Below are 14,756 nucleotides of genomic sequence, written 5' to 3'. Positions count from 1 at the left end.
TGGCTGAGGACAAAATTGCTTAAAGAGTCAGACCTTTCTGAGCGTAACTTCAGAGAAAGCTCATTCAGAGTCTCTCTGGGTACAAGTGGCCAAAGAGAACTGCAGTAACGAACTTTCTAGGCAACTACCCCCCGGTCTCTTTTCTTGGGTTGAGTTGAATGTTGGAATTAGTAGGTGTAGCTAAAAAGTTGTCTCGGCTGCCTTTCTGAACTGAACTCCTAGCATTTGGTTATGCGAACATAGCCTTATTAGAAAGGCTTGCTACATAGTAAAGAAAGCCCTAAGAAAAATAGCAATACTTCAGAGTATAAAATAATCCTGGAAAACATTATCCCTGTGGGACGTGTAACACTGACAAAATTGTAGGCAGTCCTGCTTTCTCCCTGGGGGATGTTCAGGTGACATTGCCTCCCTGCACCTGGACTCATGGCAGTAACAGGCAAATCAGACTGACCCAGAAGATCAAAACTCAGCACCAAGGTTCATCATTTCTGGATACAGCTCTTAGTTTAACATAGTTATTTGGAATTAGATCATGAAAATATATATATTTCTCTCAGACAGGTGTGATGTAACTATTTTCTATTTTTCTCTGCAGAATGGGAATAATTGTCGTCTTCCATTGTACTGGGCAGTGGAGAACCTCACAGCAGTGTGAGTGGAGCACGGCATACAGACCTTGACCAGCGTTTTTGATAGAAGGTGGAATTGGGAATGCTGGTCCCCGAGTCTACTTTTCTTGTAGTCATTATCCATGTGTAAAAATACCACCCTGTTCCCAATCCCTCAGTCACAGTAGCTCCAATGAAAAGTTGTCAGATTTTTCGTGGTGGTCCACTCCTGTCATTACAATTGAATCGATTGCTGCTTGTTATTGCCTTATGTTCCCACGCATAAATCACTGGGTTTATTCCAAGACTTTTTTTCCCTCTCTCTTTCTGAGTTTGCATAAGATTGAATTTGGCATTGATTCAAATCAAATAATTCAAATGTCATTTTTGCCTGGTATTTAAACTAAGGCTGGGTGTGGGGTTTTGACTGAAATAAAGTGTCTTACCTAGCAGTTTCAGTCATTTGGTCTATTTGTCACAGTAGATTACAGAAAGTGTGGTATGCACAGAATTATGCATGCACTTTTCAGCCATCTAAAATGGAGGATAAATTGAACATGTCATGGTTCTAGGGCAGTAATTTATATTGAGTACAAGCTGGGAAGGGACTGGAGCCAAAAGCTCAGATCTAAATTACCTTGAGTTCCGGGGAAATTTTAATCCAAATAAAAACTTCACAGCTGTTCATTCTATAATTATGTGAACCAACAAGAGACCATGTCTCAGCACTCCCAAACTAAAGAATTTACACCAAAACTGAAACTTTGTGGCCAAGTCCACAGATGCCCTATACTGACCCTGATCACTGAAGTTCTCTGTGTGCAGTTACTGCCTCCTGACTTCTGCTGTCTGTTGTAACCACTCCGAATGTCTCTGTTGGCTTTGCATATATCCCCATTCTCTATAAATGAACTTTTTCAGCCTGATAATATTTCCTCACTGAGAGCGTGTTTTGAGGATTCACAAACTCAAGATTTCTCATATATGGACTATTGAAGTCGGTCTCATGGCCTTCTTTTTGTTACAGGTGCTTATTCAAGGTTTGATTTGCAAGGGTGCCTCTTCCCTTTGGCAACCCTGGGAATTGCCTGCTTTTCAAATTTCAAATGCAGATACCACCAGTAAAGTCCAGTTTGAGAGGAGAAAGGAAAACATTGTCTTTTCTTGATGCTTCTGCATGGTCTTCCCTACAGTCTCTCCCATCTCCTTTTGCTTCTAGTCAAAACCCAACCACTTTTTTATGTCAGTAGTCAGCCCACGTAGACGTACAGTGAAATTCCTTCTTTAGGTAAAATAGTTCTTACTTTTCTATTCAGAATCATTCCTAATCCAACCTTCTTTTACCAGGTATAACCAATTTCCCCGTAATCATTCCTAATCCAACCTTCTTTTACCAGGTATAACCAACTTCCCCGTAATCAAAGATAATCTACCCTTCTCCCACAATAAAATGTAGCTGTATAAAATGTTCATTGTGAATAAATGAATAAATAAATGAATAAAATGTAGCCCACCCCAAGACTAAGCCCTCCCGCCCAGTATTTCACAAAAGCACCTCTTTGACCCGACCCAACACAAATCAAAATTAATTTCTTTCACATAGTCCAAAACAACTTCTTCCCCCCAAAATAAACTCTTCTCCTGTCATTAAATTGTAATGACACTTGCAAATTCAGGAAGTCATGGTGCAGCAGAATGATAGTAGTCCTAGAGACACTTTAACCTTTTCGTTTACTGCAAGCATCATCCCTCTGCCTTTCATCAGCCCATAATGTAAAAGGCGAAGTCTGGTTATGAGGGGATGGAGCAGGAAATGTCAGCAGGCCAGAGATTGCTACCTTCTGGTCCAGCACGGGCACCCAGGCTCCAGCTGGGGCTGCAGACTTCAGAGCTGTTCAGGGCAGGGAGTGGCTGCGGAAAAAGGATATTGGGGGTTATTGCTACCACTGGTACTTTCCCCAAGTAAACACTGATTGTAATAATGGAAGTAAAAGGCAATATATTTAACATTGGCAAAAGTAATCCACCTGCAAAACATGCTGGCAAATGGTATCACTGAGACCAAGTGCTTAGCAGGATTCAGTAAAAGGTTATACATATATATTCATACATTTATGTGGGGAATTAGATTGGACCTGATAAAAATTCATAATGGATATAAATGTTCACAGTTCAGGGCATAAATCAGCCACCAGCCTGAGGGTAGAAAATAACTTCCCCTATAGTCAGGTTGTTATATAATTATCCATTATACTTGTGGAGGGGGGGAAGGAGGTTGAAGAATAGGGCAATTTCCTCAGAGACATCTGGGAATTACTATTGGCAGACAACTAATTTAGATTTGATCTGGTATGGAAGTTCTTATTACATCAAATAATGTAATTTAGAATTAAAGCATATGATTTATTTTGTATTTCTTACTCTTTATGTAATCAAGTTCATGCCTGAGGGTAACTGCAAGCCTTTCCCTTATAAGGCAGCCAAAGTTAGTGAAATTCACTGTGCCGCGTTTTCTCACAGAAGCTCCTTAAAAACAGCTTCAAATTTTCGAAGGAAGTCAGGCGGAGTCCCAGGAATTTAGTTTGTTGAAAAGCTAGCCAACTAATATAGCCAACTTACTGCCTGTATTAGCAGAGAAAAAATTGCGTGCATGAACTGCAGTAAAAATCTCATATTCTGAAAAGTTCTCATTCTTATTAAGTTTGCATAATAACCTAAAAAGACGTGCAGAGCTCCTGAACATCACAAATTATAGCATGTGGGCTACTCCAGGCTTGCTTTTTCTGCTTGGTATTGTCAGCTCACCTAAGCAAAACATGCATGTTCAGTGGACTTGTTTTCATAAAGCAACATACCTCCAGCTCTCTTGTTGCACTTGCAAACACTCTGCAAGCTAACGTAACACACACCGCATGCTAATAAAAACAGCCTTTGTGACCTTGCAAACAGACAGCTTGACTGAAAATGGTTTGATTAACAAACTGTAAGTGAATACAGAAAATCATTTACGTTCGCTGCAGGGTTCAAGGGATGTTAGCTTCATTCTACTGTAGTTTCTGGAATGCACGATACACTTACTGTAATTCTAGCATAAATTATCATCACAATAGATGTGGGAAACCGAGGAGCATTTATTAACCAAACATCTCACCAATTTTCAGAACAAAAAAAAGCAGTAGTTGGCATCAGTCTCTCTTAAGCATTATTTCTGTTCCTAGTAATACTAGAAACATTGCACAGCGATTGCTCAACGTCTGGAAGGTTCTAGGGCCACAAGCAACAAACACTGTGGTCTTATGAAAAAAAATCTTCCCATGCAAACTTGAGTGATCTATTAGGACAGATTTATAAAAGGAATGGCTGAAGAGAAGGCAGCAGATGTAATGTAGTAGATTTTTTTTTAAGGTTTTAAATCATATTCCATAAAAATCTTACTTGAAAAATGAATTCAAGCTGGCTTTGCTAGGAAAGCTGTAAGTTTGTCGTGGAGCACCTGTCCCCTGGCAGCGGGCGAGGATGCCCCCCCAGCTGGGGCTCCCCCAGCTCAGTGCCAAGTGCTGTAGGTGTTGGAGGCAGGAGGCTTTGCAGGCTCTAGTTACCAGGCTGTCCTCGTTTAACACGCAGAGTCTGCAGAAGTAACGCGACTGCTTTATGGCTTTCTCGGAACAAATAGGGCAACTCCCTTAAGCACGATTAACTCTTAGCAGTGGCAACGTTATCAGCCCTGAAGCTGAATCTCAAATGAGAGTTATGATCGTATGGGGTGGGCCTTGTTGGGACCATTTGACACCAGTCTTCTGCCAGTCACATGCAGTTTTGCTGTGTCTCCTGCCTCCTTATGTGGTCCTGCTGCTACTAATGACACCCTGCCAGCAGCAAGCTATTGCCCTGGGAAGCTCTCAGGCTGCTTACAGCCCAGCTGCCTCCTTCTGCCAGCTACCAAACTGCTGCTCCGGCTCCCACATAGGCTCCTCCTTCTCAAAGACGGCTTACAGTACGCTGGAAACCCCAGTATATACTGGGAACCCCAGTACATACTGGGAACCTCAGTACGGTGTTGCAAAGACATATGATATATTGAACTGTGAGGAGATGTTTGGGGTATGATAGATACGGGTGTGAGGGCTGATTTTTTTTTAATATTTTCATCAGGAAAATAAAGTAAACTTCAGTATGCTGCTGACATTTACAATTGTACATCGCAAAAAGCTGCAAATACCAATGAAGAGATAATTATAGATGGGGTGTAAAGAAATGATGCACTCAAAAAGTAATAGTTTTGATCTAGAATAAGGCAAATTGATAAATAGTATACAAATAATTCAAATATTTTTTCAGTGGAAGAAATAGCCTGAGTAGCATGTATTGGAAAAGAGAATGATGGGAAACTCTCCTTCTTCTCCCCTGGCAACTAGATGAGAGTTTGCACAGGATATGGCAAGGCAAAAGAGCAATGTCATTTTGGACTCCACATGAAGAGCTGTAACAGCATCAGGTTAAGTCATTTTCTTTATGATTTTGGCTTAAAATATTCAGTTCCATCTACAGCACTATCAAAAAGACAAAGGATAAATGAGAAAGAGTTCTGGAAAATGCCAGAATAACAATCAACAGCTGGAGGCCAGATTTATTTGGAAATACGTGTACATGTTTAACTTGTCCAAACCTTTAAGGGTGATTAAGGGGAACCCATAATGGACGACTTTTTCTGGAACAGAGTACTTAGAAATACAAAGTAGAAAAAAAGGGTCAGCAGGTCAGGGGCTGCCAGAGATCCCAACACTGCTTTGTTAGCTGCTGCCGCTCAGCAGCCGCCAAATTACTCTAGTAGCAGATCCCAAAAGAGTGCATAAAAATGGGGGTTGCATTTATATTCTGAGAATCAAGGTTAGTTTTTGTTTCCCCAGAAACTCACTTCCAGAGACAAACCTCCCTGTTTCTACCACGTAATTAAATAAAAAGTAGGCACACGGTCCAGTATAGTGCTGAGGATCACACCGACTGCTTCATATTGCTTCCTATTCAAATACAGTCTTCATTCATCCCTAAGCCTATGTGTTACCCTCTCCTTATAGCACACTAACAGAGATGAGATTAGGAGTGAGGCTAATGGGTGGCAACACCATGTACATAATGACATATTTAGGAGAGGAGAAAGAGATACAAGTTAAGCTAGAAAGGAAAAAAAGAAGAACCAGGCAAAATACCAACAGAAACATCGTGACTCCAGAGTTTCTGCATTTCTGACTGTTGCCTTCATACTGAGGCATAGAGGACACGTCGACACTGGAAGCCAGTCTGTGCAACTTGTTCAAGGTATTACCTCTGCTGCCTAGCTAGCAGTGAGGCCGCATGAGCATTCCTACGCAGCACTGGCGTCTGCCCTCCTGCCTATGCCCATCTTCACAACCCTGAGCACATTTGGAAGTTAGCATCCCACCAGATGATACATCAGGACAGGCTCAGCACTGAGGGTTGCTGATAGCTACAGGCTGCCTACATAACAGCCCTGCGGACAAGAAGCAGAGCATCCTGTGCATGCGGCTGCTCCAAGAGCAGCTCTTGCAGAACAGTGTGAATGGAGTCAGCAGGTTGCTTATATTTTAAACATGGTAAGTAAGGACTGCTCGCTGGGTTAGCAGGATATATGGGGCATGACAAAAGGCTGAAGGAGTAAACAACGTTATTTTCACACATCATGTGGCTATCAGGAGGAAAATCTCAAAAAAAAAGAGAAAAGACGAGGGAAAAAAAGTGGCAATGAAGCAACCAGCTTCTCCCTTTCTCTTTGAAAATCAGAACAGAAAATAACTTGGGGTTTCCCCTATTTAGCAAATGCTTTTGTTATAGCAGAGGACGTACAGAATGATGTTAGAGGTTAAGGTCTTTCCTAGAAGAGATTATGAATGTATCATAGATTAAACACTATTTGAGTTATTAACTCTATTTCTATGGATACCGCTAGTATACTAAAATACTTCGATAGGACAGATATTCCACCCAATGTTCGTGTTATCTGTCTCTTGCATCAGAAAATGAAAGTCAAAGAGACCTCCGTATTATTCTCGCTTTCACACTTTCTGGATTTTTTTGGGGGTAGAAGGCACAACAAAAAATCCATGAACAATTATAGTATGCATTTGAGAAATGTCTAGGCTGTCTGAGCTCCTGGGAACACTTGAGAATTTAAAGGGAAAGATAGGCAGGGAGGAGCTGGGTCAGCTCACCTGTGGCATAAATGTATTCCAACACTTAGAGGATGGTGGGGAGTTCAACAGCATGTCAGACATGGGGTTCCGACTCCAAAGCACATGATGCACTTTAGACTTTTTGTAATATGTTTATTTATCGTTAGTCTGGATTCAGCAGTTGAAGTCTCAAAACTCAGTCTTTTAAAACTATTCCCAGTACATTCAGTGCAATGCAGGTTGCAAACATTTCTATTCATGGAATTTAACTTGGATTTTAAATTGCTATATGTATGGTGTCATTAATTCTGGAATAAGTTCCTTCATCTATTTTAGCTTATTTCAATATTTAATTCTAGAACAGTTATTCTATTCTAGAATTATTCCAGAATTGTCTTGGCTCCAGAAGGTCATAGAAGTATCTTTCATCAGACATACCGATATTGTAGTATGCCCTGGGTAAAACAAGAATTAGGATTCTAGTTGAGTTAGGAGCACAGATCACATCATTTATTATCTGCAGATGCCAGGACATTAAAACTTTCAATTGTTTTCCCACCAAACTGAATGAGGCAGTTCGTTAATACAATTACCTCTGTATAATTGGAAACTAAATCAACGATGACTGTGTGATTTGAATATTACTTTAAATAATTTCATTTTTATGATGCTATTTTGTTGTACATGGCATCGCCAAATAGCTTATTCATTTTCCTGCTGACTGTGATTTGAGTTTGCGCCTTTCTTTGAGAAGGAAGAAGCACATTTTCAACCTTTCTAGTTTTCTGGGATAAAGCGTACATTGCTTTTAATTATTTAGGCTGACACACATTAACACTAAAAGTCCATAGTCCATAGTGAGTGAAACAAGAGGGAGGGACCAGGTGGATTGTAACTCACCCAGGAAGAAGAGTAGGCACCAGAGTTGGCAAGGCCCTTACAGGAAAACAGGAATTTGGGGTAGATAACCAGCACAGAACTTGAATGTTGCGAAGGATTTCCCCTGCTCCTTTCAGAGGAGCATCCCTAGTCACTGCCTGTTCGCTCTTTTGGAAAGCAGCAGTTTTAAAGTATTTGGACAGGTAATAGGAAGAAGGCCCACAGACTACTCACTCTATGTCACGGTCTGTTTGGATCTCTCAAATTTACAGGACGATGTACTCTGTAAATTAAACTTTATTTTATAAGCTCATTAGGAAAGAAAACAAACACGACAAACAAGGGCTCTATCCCCTTTGTACAGGCTGGTCTAGCACATGAATTCACTAATTCATCACTTAAGTCATGAGGTTTCTAACTCACAAGTTCTCCAATTCATAACTTACAATTCATTAACTCATAAGTTAATGTAACTCATGCACCTATGAGCAAAATAATTACCTAGGCAATGGTGAGAGTGCTCATCCTTCCTCCTCCGTCACAGTGCGGGCATCCCCTGTATCACACCAGGAAGCACGAACATCAGTGTGTTATCAACAGTTTTCATCACAAATCCAAAACATAGCACCCATACAGGCCTCTATGAAGAAAATGAACTCCATCCCAGCCAAAACCAATACAATCTCCACAGCTTATTCCATACCATTTACATCATGCTCAGGTCCCACGCTATCCAATAGATCCTCATTAGCCACTTTCCCCCTTCCCATCCTTTGATATATACACAGATATCATTCCCTTAACCTATGAACCACCCCTATAAAATGCCCATAAAATGTCCATAAATGTCCATTGAGTTCATTTAGTTTCAGGACTTTGTGCTCCATCTGTTATGGTGGTCACTCAGGACAGGAGAGGTGGTGTGTTGCGTGGAGTTATTGGGCACCAAAGCCAGCTCAGGTCGGGTCACTGCTGCACTTGCACTGCTTCTTGTAAGGCTTCTCCTCCATTGGTTCAGGTGGTTCCTGCTATAGTAATTCCTATAACATGCAACTCAGATCATGGGTTACAACAATTTAAAGGTATTTCCATTACAATCTCCACCCGTGGTCCCTTTGGGCCAGGTTATAGGGTTTAACATTGCAACGAACTCCTCCCCTTGCTCCTAGCCGGGCTAGCAACAAGGGGTTCTTGCTACAGTAATTCCCATAACATGCAACTCAAATCCTGGGTTACAACAATCTCAAGATATAGGCATTACAAGCTTCGCCTCTGGTCCCTTTGGACACCGCAGTGTACTTCTACCCTTGCCTCTGCTCCAGTGTGGACTTATCCACAGACCCCAGTCCCTTAGGGGTGGACCTGCTTCGGTGTGCACTTACTCATGGGCCACAGTCTCTTCAGAGGTATACCTGATGTGGCCTGGACTTACCCACAGCCACAGTCACTTCGAGGTGTACCTCCTCCAGCTCAGCCTTATCCATGGGCCACAGTCCCTTCAGGGGTGTACCTGCTGTGGTGTGGACATGTCCGTGACCACAGATGTTTCTGCTCTGACATGGACTTATCCACAGCCACAGACACTTTGGGACGTCCTGCTCCTGCATGGACTTATCCACAGGTCAAGTCCCTTCGACTCAAGTTGACCCTGGAGTTCCAGCCTGTCTAGCACAGCAGCACAAAAACAGCAACACAGAAACAGCAGCAATGCCCTGGCCATCTGCCAGCCCCGGCACATGGCCACTGCTGTTATCAAAATGCTCCCAGGCACAGCAGGGTAAGATGATAAGCACTACAGCAAACAACAAGAGCAAAAAGCAGCCACTAAAAAGCACTAGACACTAATGTACAGCGAGGGAAGCAAGCCCCGTGGCAAGCATAGGAAGAGTCCAATTAATAGCTAAACACCTATAACAGCTATAAATTTGATCTAGCACATTCCAATCAAATCTGTCATTACCTTGAACCCTTTGAGCCCCATGTTGGGCACCAAAAATGACTGTCGTGGTTTAACCCCAGTGGGCAACTCAGCCCCACGCAGCCACGTACTCACTTTCTCCCAGTGGGATGGGGGAGATAATCAGAGGGTAAAAGTGAGAACACTCGTGAGTTGAGATAAAGACAGTTTAACAGGTAAAGCAAAAGCCGCGCACACAAGCAAAGCAGAACAAGGAATTCATTCACTGCTTCCCATCGGCAGGCAGGTGTTCAGCCATCTCCAGGAAAGCAGGGCTCCATCATGCGTAACGGTGACTTGGGAAGACAAACACCATCATTCCAAACGTCCCCCCCTTCCTCCTTCTTCCCCCGGGTTTTATTGCTGAGCACAGAGTCATGTGGTATGGAATATCCCTTTGGCCAGCTGGGGTCAGCTGTCCTAGCTGTGCCCCCTCCCAACTCCTTGTGCACCCCCAGCCTGCTCGCTGGCAGGGCAGTGTGACAAACAGAGAAGGCCTTGACACTGTGCAAGCACTGCTCAGCAATAGCTAAAACAGCCCACTGTTATCAACAGTTTTCATCACAAATCCAAAACATAGCACCATACAAGGTACTATGAAGAAAATTAACTCTATCCCAGCCAAAACCAGTTCAGTAAATAAATAAAATATTGCTTAATTGGCCAAAAAGTCAGCATGAATTTTCACTGCGTGAAAGACACAATAAGCTCAACAACTAAGGAATGTCCTTTATCTTGTTTTTTATCAAGCTAACTTAATAGGAGGTGAATTCTTTATGTGTAATGTTGGTAGAACGTGCACCCAGAATTGCCTGTACATAAGCATTTGTACATTACAAAAAGCTCTTCTGAAAATTGTTATCTGTTGAGTAGATCAGGCTGCTGTTGCAAAATGAAGGACCGTAGAGCGATTCTGTCATGACAGCAGTCCTTCTCCTCTGTGAATGAAAAGGGGGATCATGCAATGTGCCTCCAAAGGCTTCTAAAATACTGCCATGAAGTGGCTAAATCATCCTTACAAGCTCTTTTATCTGTTTTAAATGCATTGTTCTCAAGAATTTTTCAACTTGAAAATAAATTAATTTTTAAGTTTAAGTCATCAAGCCATAACAAGACAGAAACTCTGACAATCACGCATTCAAAGCATTTCAATGTCAGTTTATTCTACAGGATGAGACAAGTACCAGCAGAAGATAAACCATTCCTGATTCCCCGGAGCCAAATTTAAAGTTGAACTTTCCTCAGGAAGAATAAGGGTCTATATTCTACTTGTTCATACTCATGTACTACCACTTCTTGTATTTCCGTGGTTCCTGGGAATGAGATCATAACCCATACTTAACGTCTGGGTCGTGGGAAAAGGTGGTAGGCATACGGTTACTATTTCACTAGTACTAGAGACGGGGTCTTCTCCACAAACTGAAGAAGGGACCAGCTGTTGTACTTTAGACTGTACATTAACCTCATCTTAACTTTTAGATGGTAAGGGTTAGGGAAGGTGAATTCCAACCATCGTGGCTGAGGACATACTATCTTATGCCAACAGCCAAGCAGGGATCCATGCTCCATCTTATGACTTTGCGATGTAAGAAGGGAACAGAGCTTGTGCCGCACGCGATGCTGATTCCAGGGTCTTTGGTTTACGTCTCGTGCAGAGCTCTGTAAAATAGAGGATGTCTCCTTATCACTGAGTGAAAAATAAGTTTTGTTTCACTGTATCCTTTGTGACATCACAGGGACTAATTTTAAAATGAGAGTTATTAAAAATGTAACATCGAAAAAACTTCTAGTCAAAATCCCAGATCCTCAGAGTCACTTCTCATTACAGTCTCAGTCCATAGTCACTGCTTTGAAGTTCAGAAATTCAGTGTGACTGAAATTCACTCGGCAAGTCAAGACTTGTCTCCCAACATTTTTCAGAAGTTTGAAAGATTTAATTCCAACAGATATATTCCTCCATTGCCCTTTTATTTGAAGGTACCCAAACTAGCAAGGTTTTTAAAATGTGTATTTTCAGCAGTAGGTGGCACTATGAAGTTTCTATCTTCATAATTATTCTAATAAAAATAACATTAAAATGTTATGCAGATACATTAGAAAGAACTTCATCAAATCTTGTTAATAGTCCATTATCTGAAAATGTAGCCAGATCTTTCCATTTTCCTGTCATTTTAAAAAGAGCACGAAAATATTTTAGAATAAATTCTGATAATAAAATAAATGTTCTTCTAAATATTGATTGACAAAAAGTCTAATGCAAAAATACCAATAATAAGAATGTCTAATAAATTTTAAAATTATATGTGTCATAAAAAGTTCTCTATATTCTTTGTTACTCTTCAGTAAAGTACCACCATGGGTTGTTCTTGAATATATTACTTCAGCTACTTCAAATTTCCTGGAAATTATATCTATCTCATTTGCATATAAGCTGTAATATTGCAGTAATGGGTGTCAATACATATAGACTAGGTATATAAGTTGTATAAGGTAAATGAACGTATACTAACAGGAATACAGCAAATGGAAAAGCATTTGGATTTTTCTGTGCTTGGCCAAAAGTTCCTACTTACAAGTGGAAACCAAAGCATTAAATGCAGGCCCATATAGGAATACCATATGGAGATGTTACTATATCCCAAATAAACTCCAGGATTAGAAAGATGCAATGTTAATTGAAAACATTTTCTTCAAAACTTTACTATACAAAAAGCTATAAAGGGCAACTAACAAACAAGCCTGTGTTTCTGGGTATTTCAGGCTGTCTAATCAAATGAAAATAATAATGCAAAAGTATTGCTCATACTTTGTTTCAGAAAGCTCCTAATGCCATACACCTCGTTCATCAGTGGCGTACGGTGGGAATAGCGCAGTGAGATACAGCATTTTCATTAAGCTGATTTTTGGATGGCTGCCTTCTCATCAGAAATGAAGCGCTGGTCTGCCTGGGCTCAAGGTGTGAAGATAAGGAAAGGAGAAAAGAAATTAAGCAAGGAACACAAATGAAATATATAGTCAATGCTCTTTTATCTGGCCTGGCCAGAAAGTATCCTTGCCTTTTTTTTTCACCCCAGGCTCCAAGCAAGCTGCTTAGCTTTGCATACTATTTCTGCACTGTGATACAATCTGTGCCAACGCCCAAGATTCGCGTTTGCTTTTATTTTGCTTTCTATTAAATAAAGCATGTAGAAAAGACACCTTCATAGCTTCAAGGCAATTTTTCACGAACTGACATTGTGTATTACTCATTTTGTGCTAACGTGGTCTGCTTGCTGTTTCTTTTATAATACTGAAAAAGTCAAAAGCTGGTACTTAATAAAAACATCATTTGCAAGGAGCTGGCAGCAGCTGTACTCAAAGGTTTTTTAACTTGTGACAGCCCACTTCTGTTTCTCCAGAGTCTTCAACAGAGTCCTTTCAGTTGGCTTCAGTTGGGCTCACTTTTAGACCACAGAATAAAGTGGTACTACAAAAATAATACACGGGAATATACTTAGTTTTGCTGCTGGTTCTCCATTACAAACGATTTATCGTCGCCATGCATTCTCCCTCCAAGGAATCAAAGCCGTAGCATCATAAGAGCTCCTTCAATATACCTAGCTCATTCAGTGATGCAGCACATGTTCTGCTTAGACCTCCATAATACATTTAGTGGCTCTACGGATGTGTTTTAACTAAACTTTCATTGTAAGGCAAGTGCTTCCACTCTATCTAGTACAGTTATCAAACATGCATATAATAAATCTGCTTAGATTACAGGTTCTTCTTCCTTCAAAGGGATATATCAATTTCATATAATTAGAGCAAGCAATATCTTTGGGTAGACACCCACCTGCAACATGATAGTGCAAAGAGGTTTTTTAATTATTAGATTTATCAAATTTATACACGTGCTATTTTTTAATTTACAAAGTCACACTCTTGTACCTTGTAGGGCAAATGTGAAAATGAGATCTTCACATTAGCCCTGTTAAAATTGCAAGGTGCACTAACACAGCTCAACGGTTGTGAACACCCAAAGCAGGCATAGTGCGCCAGTCTGAGAGACTATAGCAGCACTCTGGCTGCAAGCCACAGAAGCTAAATAAGCACCTGCAAAGGAATAGTTACATCTATTATGGCTAGTAAATGTCCTAATTCCATGCTATTTTGTTATGTTAGATCATTGAAAGTAGCCTCAAAAATGGGCCCAAAGGGTAACCAAAGGATCGTTTGAAAGGTACATATTGTCATATACTTTCAGCCAGGCTACAAACACAATGGCAGCGGTCATACCTTCGTCAAAGCCATATTCAGTGCACTGAATTGATTAACTATTCGACTGCTACTTGTATTTCCAAGTGGAATTCAGCTAGCTCTCTGAGTGATGTCATTTACCAAATAATGACAAGTGATTTAAGATAAGACACTCCAATAATTTGGTAACTATGACACAGGGATCCAGGCCCACAGCCCCTCCGCTTTAAAGCATTCCCTCCTACTTTTGGGTGTTCTGTGGCACATGCTCGCTGTTAAGCCTGAGGAATACGATATGCTGTTGAACGCGTATTAAATAGCTGGAGAAGTCAAAAGGTTGACGCAGATGTCGTCACGACCTCCTGACAACAGCAGACATTGCTGCTCTGTGGGGGACCTCGTCTGAAGGTATAAATCGCAAACAATTTGTGTGTATCGGTCCCCAAATCCCCTTATCTCTGTTTTGGCTGGTCTGCGAGTTTGGGCACTTGTTTGGCATTCTTCTGCTCGGCAGAAGGCAGTCGGCACACGGGCAGGTCTGCGAGGCTGTTAGTGTGGCTCCGCCTTTCCGTTCCTCTGCATCAGCCCCCCGGCGCGGTCCATCAGCGCTCTCCGCCGGGTTCTGCCGCCACTTCCATCTTTCCTGCACCAGCGCTGAACTCACCGTTTGACTACACAAAGATGAGAAGTGCTGTACGAATGTGAAATACACAGATACACACGCAGATACGCAGCTGGGCTAAGGCACAAGGACGAACACACCGAGCCGCCCCCGGTTCCGCGGGCTTGTGCCGGGATCACCGGCGCCTGCCCGGCGCGGCCGGACCAAGATGCGGCTGGCCGTTACCGGGGGCAGGGCGGGGGCTGCCCCGCGGGGCGGGCCGG

General features: G+C 41.7%; 2 long non-coding RNA genes across 4 annotated transcripts; both read right to left on the bottom strand.

Annotated features, from left to right (window-relative positions):
• Positions 1-472: 472 nt before the first annotated feature.
• LOC103898353 lies at positions 473-8,318 on the bottom strand. Of its 2 annotated transcripts, none has more exons than XR_657544.1 (2): positions 8,180-8,318; positions 473-2,522 (listed from the first exon to the last, which is right to left on the bottom strand). It is a non-coding gene; the product is annotated as an uncharacterized LOC103898353 (long non-coding RNA). The 2 variants fall into 2 exon arrangements; XR_002086169.1 differs by lacking the exon at positions 8,180-8,318 and adding an exon at positions 4,047-4,309.
• A 2,456-nt stretch (positions 8,319-10,774) lies between these two features.
• On the bottom strand, positions 10,775-14,704 carry LOC103898352. 2 transcript variants are annotated; one of them, XR_657542.2, is made up of 3 exons: positions 14,536-14,704; positions 12,473-12,585; positions 10,775-11,294 (listed from the first exon to the last, which is right to left on the bottom strand). It is a non-coding gene; the product is annotated as an uncharacterized LOC103898352 (long non-coding RNA). The 2 variants fall into 2 exon arrangements; XR_657543.2 differs by having other exon boundaries at positions 12,473-12,580.
• Between the last annotated feature and the right edge of the window lie 52 nt (positions 14,705-14,756).

Source organism: Aptenodytes forsteri, unplaced genomic scaffold (assembly GCF_000699145.1).
Source record: "Aptenodytes forsteri isolate BGI_AS27 unplaced genomic scaffold, ASM69914v1 Scaffold257, whole genome shotgun sequence".
In the NCBI taxonomy this organism is placed as follows: Eukaryota; Metazoa; Chordata; class Aves; order Sphenisciformes; family Spheniscidae; genus Aptenodytes; species Aptenodytes forsteri.
The sequence above is the reverse complement of the archived record's forward strand: the minus strand, read 5'-3'. Positions and strand labels throughout refer to the sequence as shown.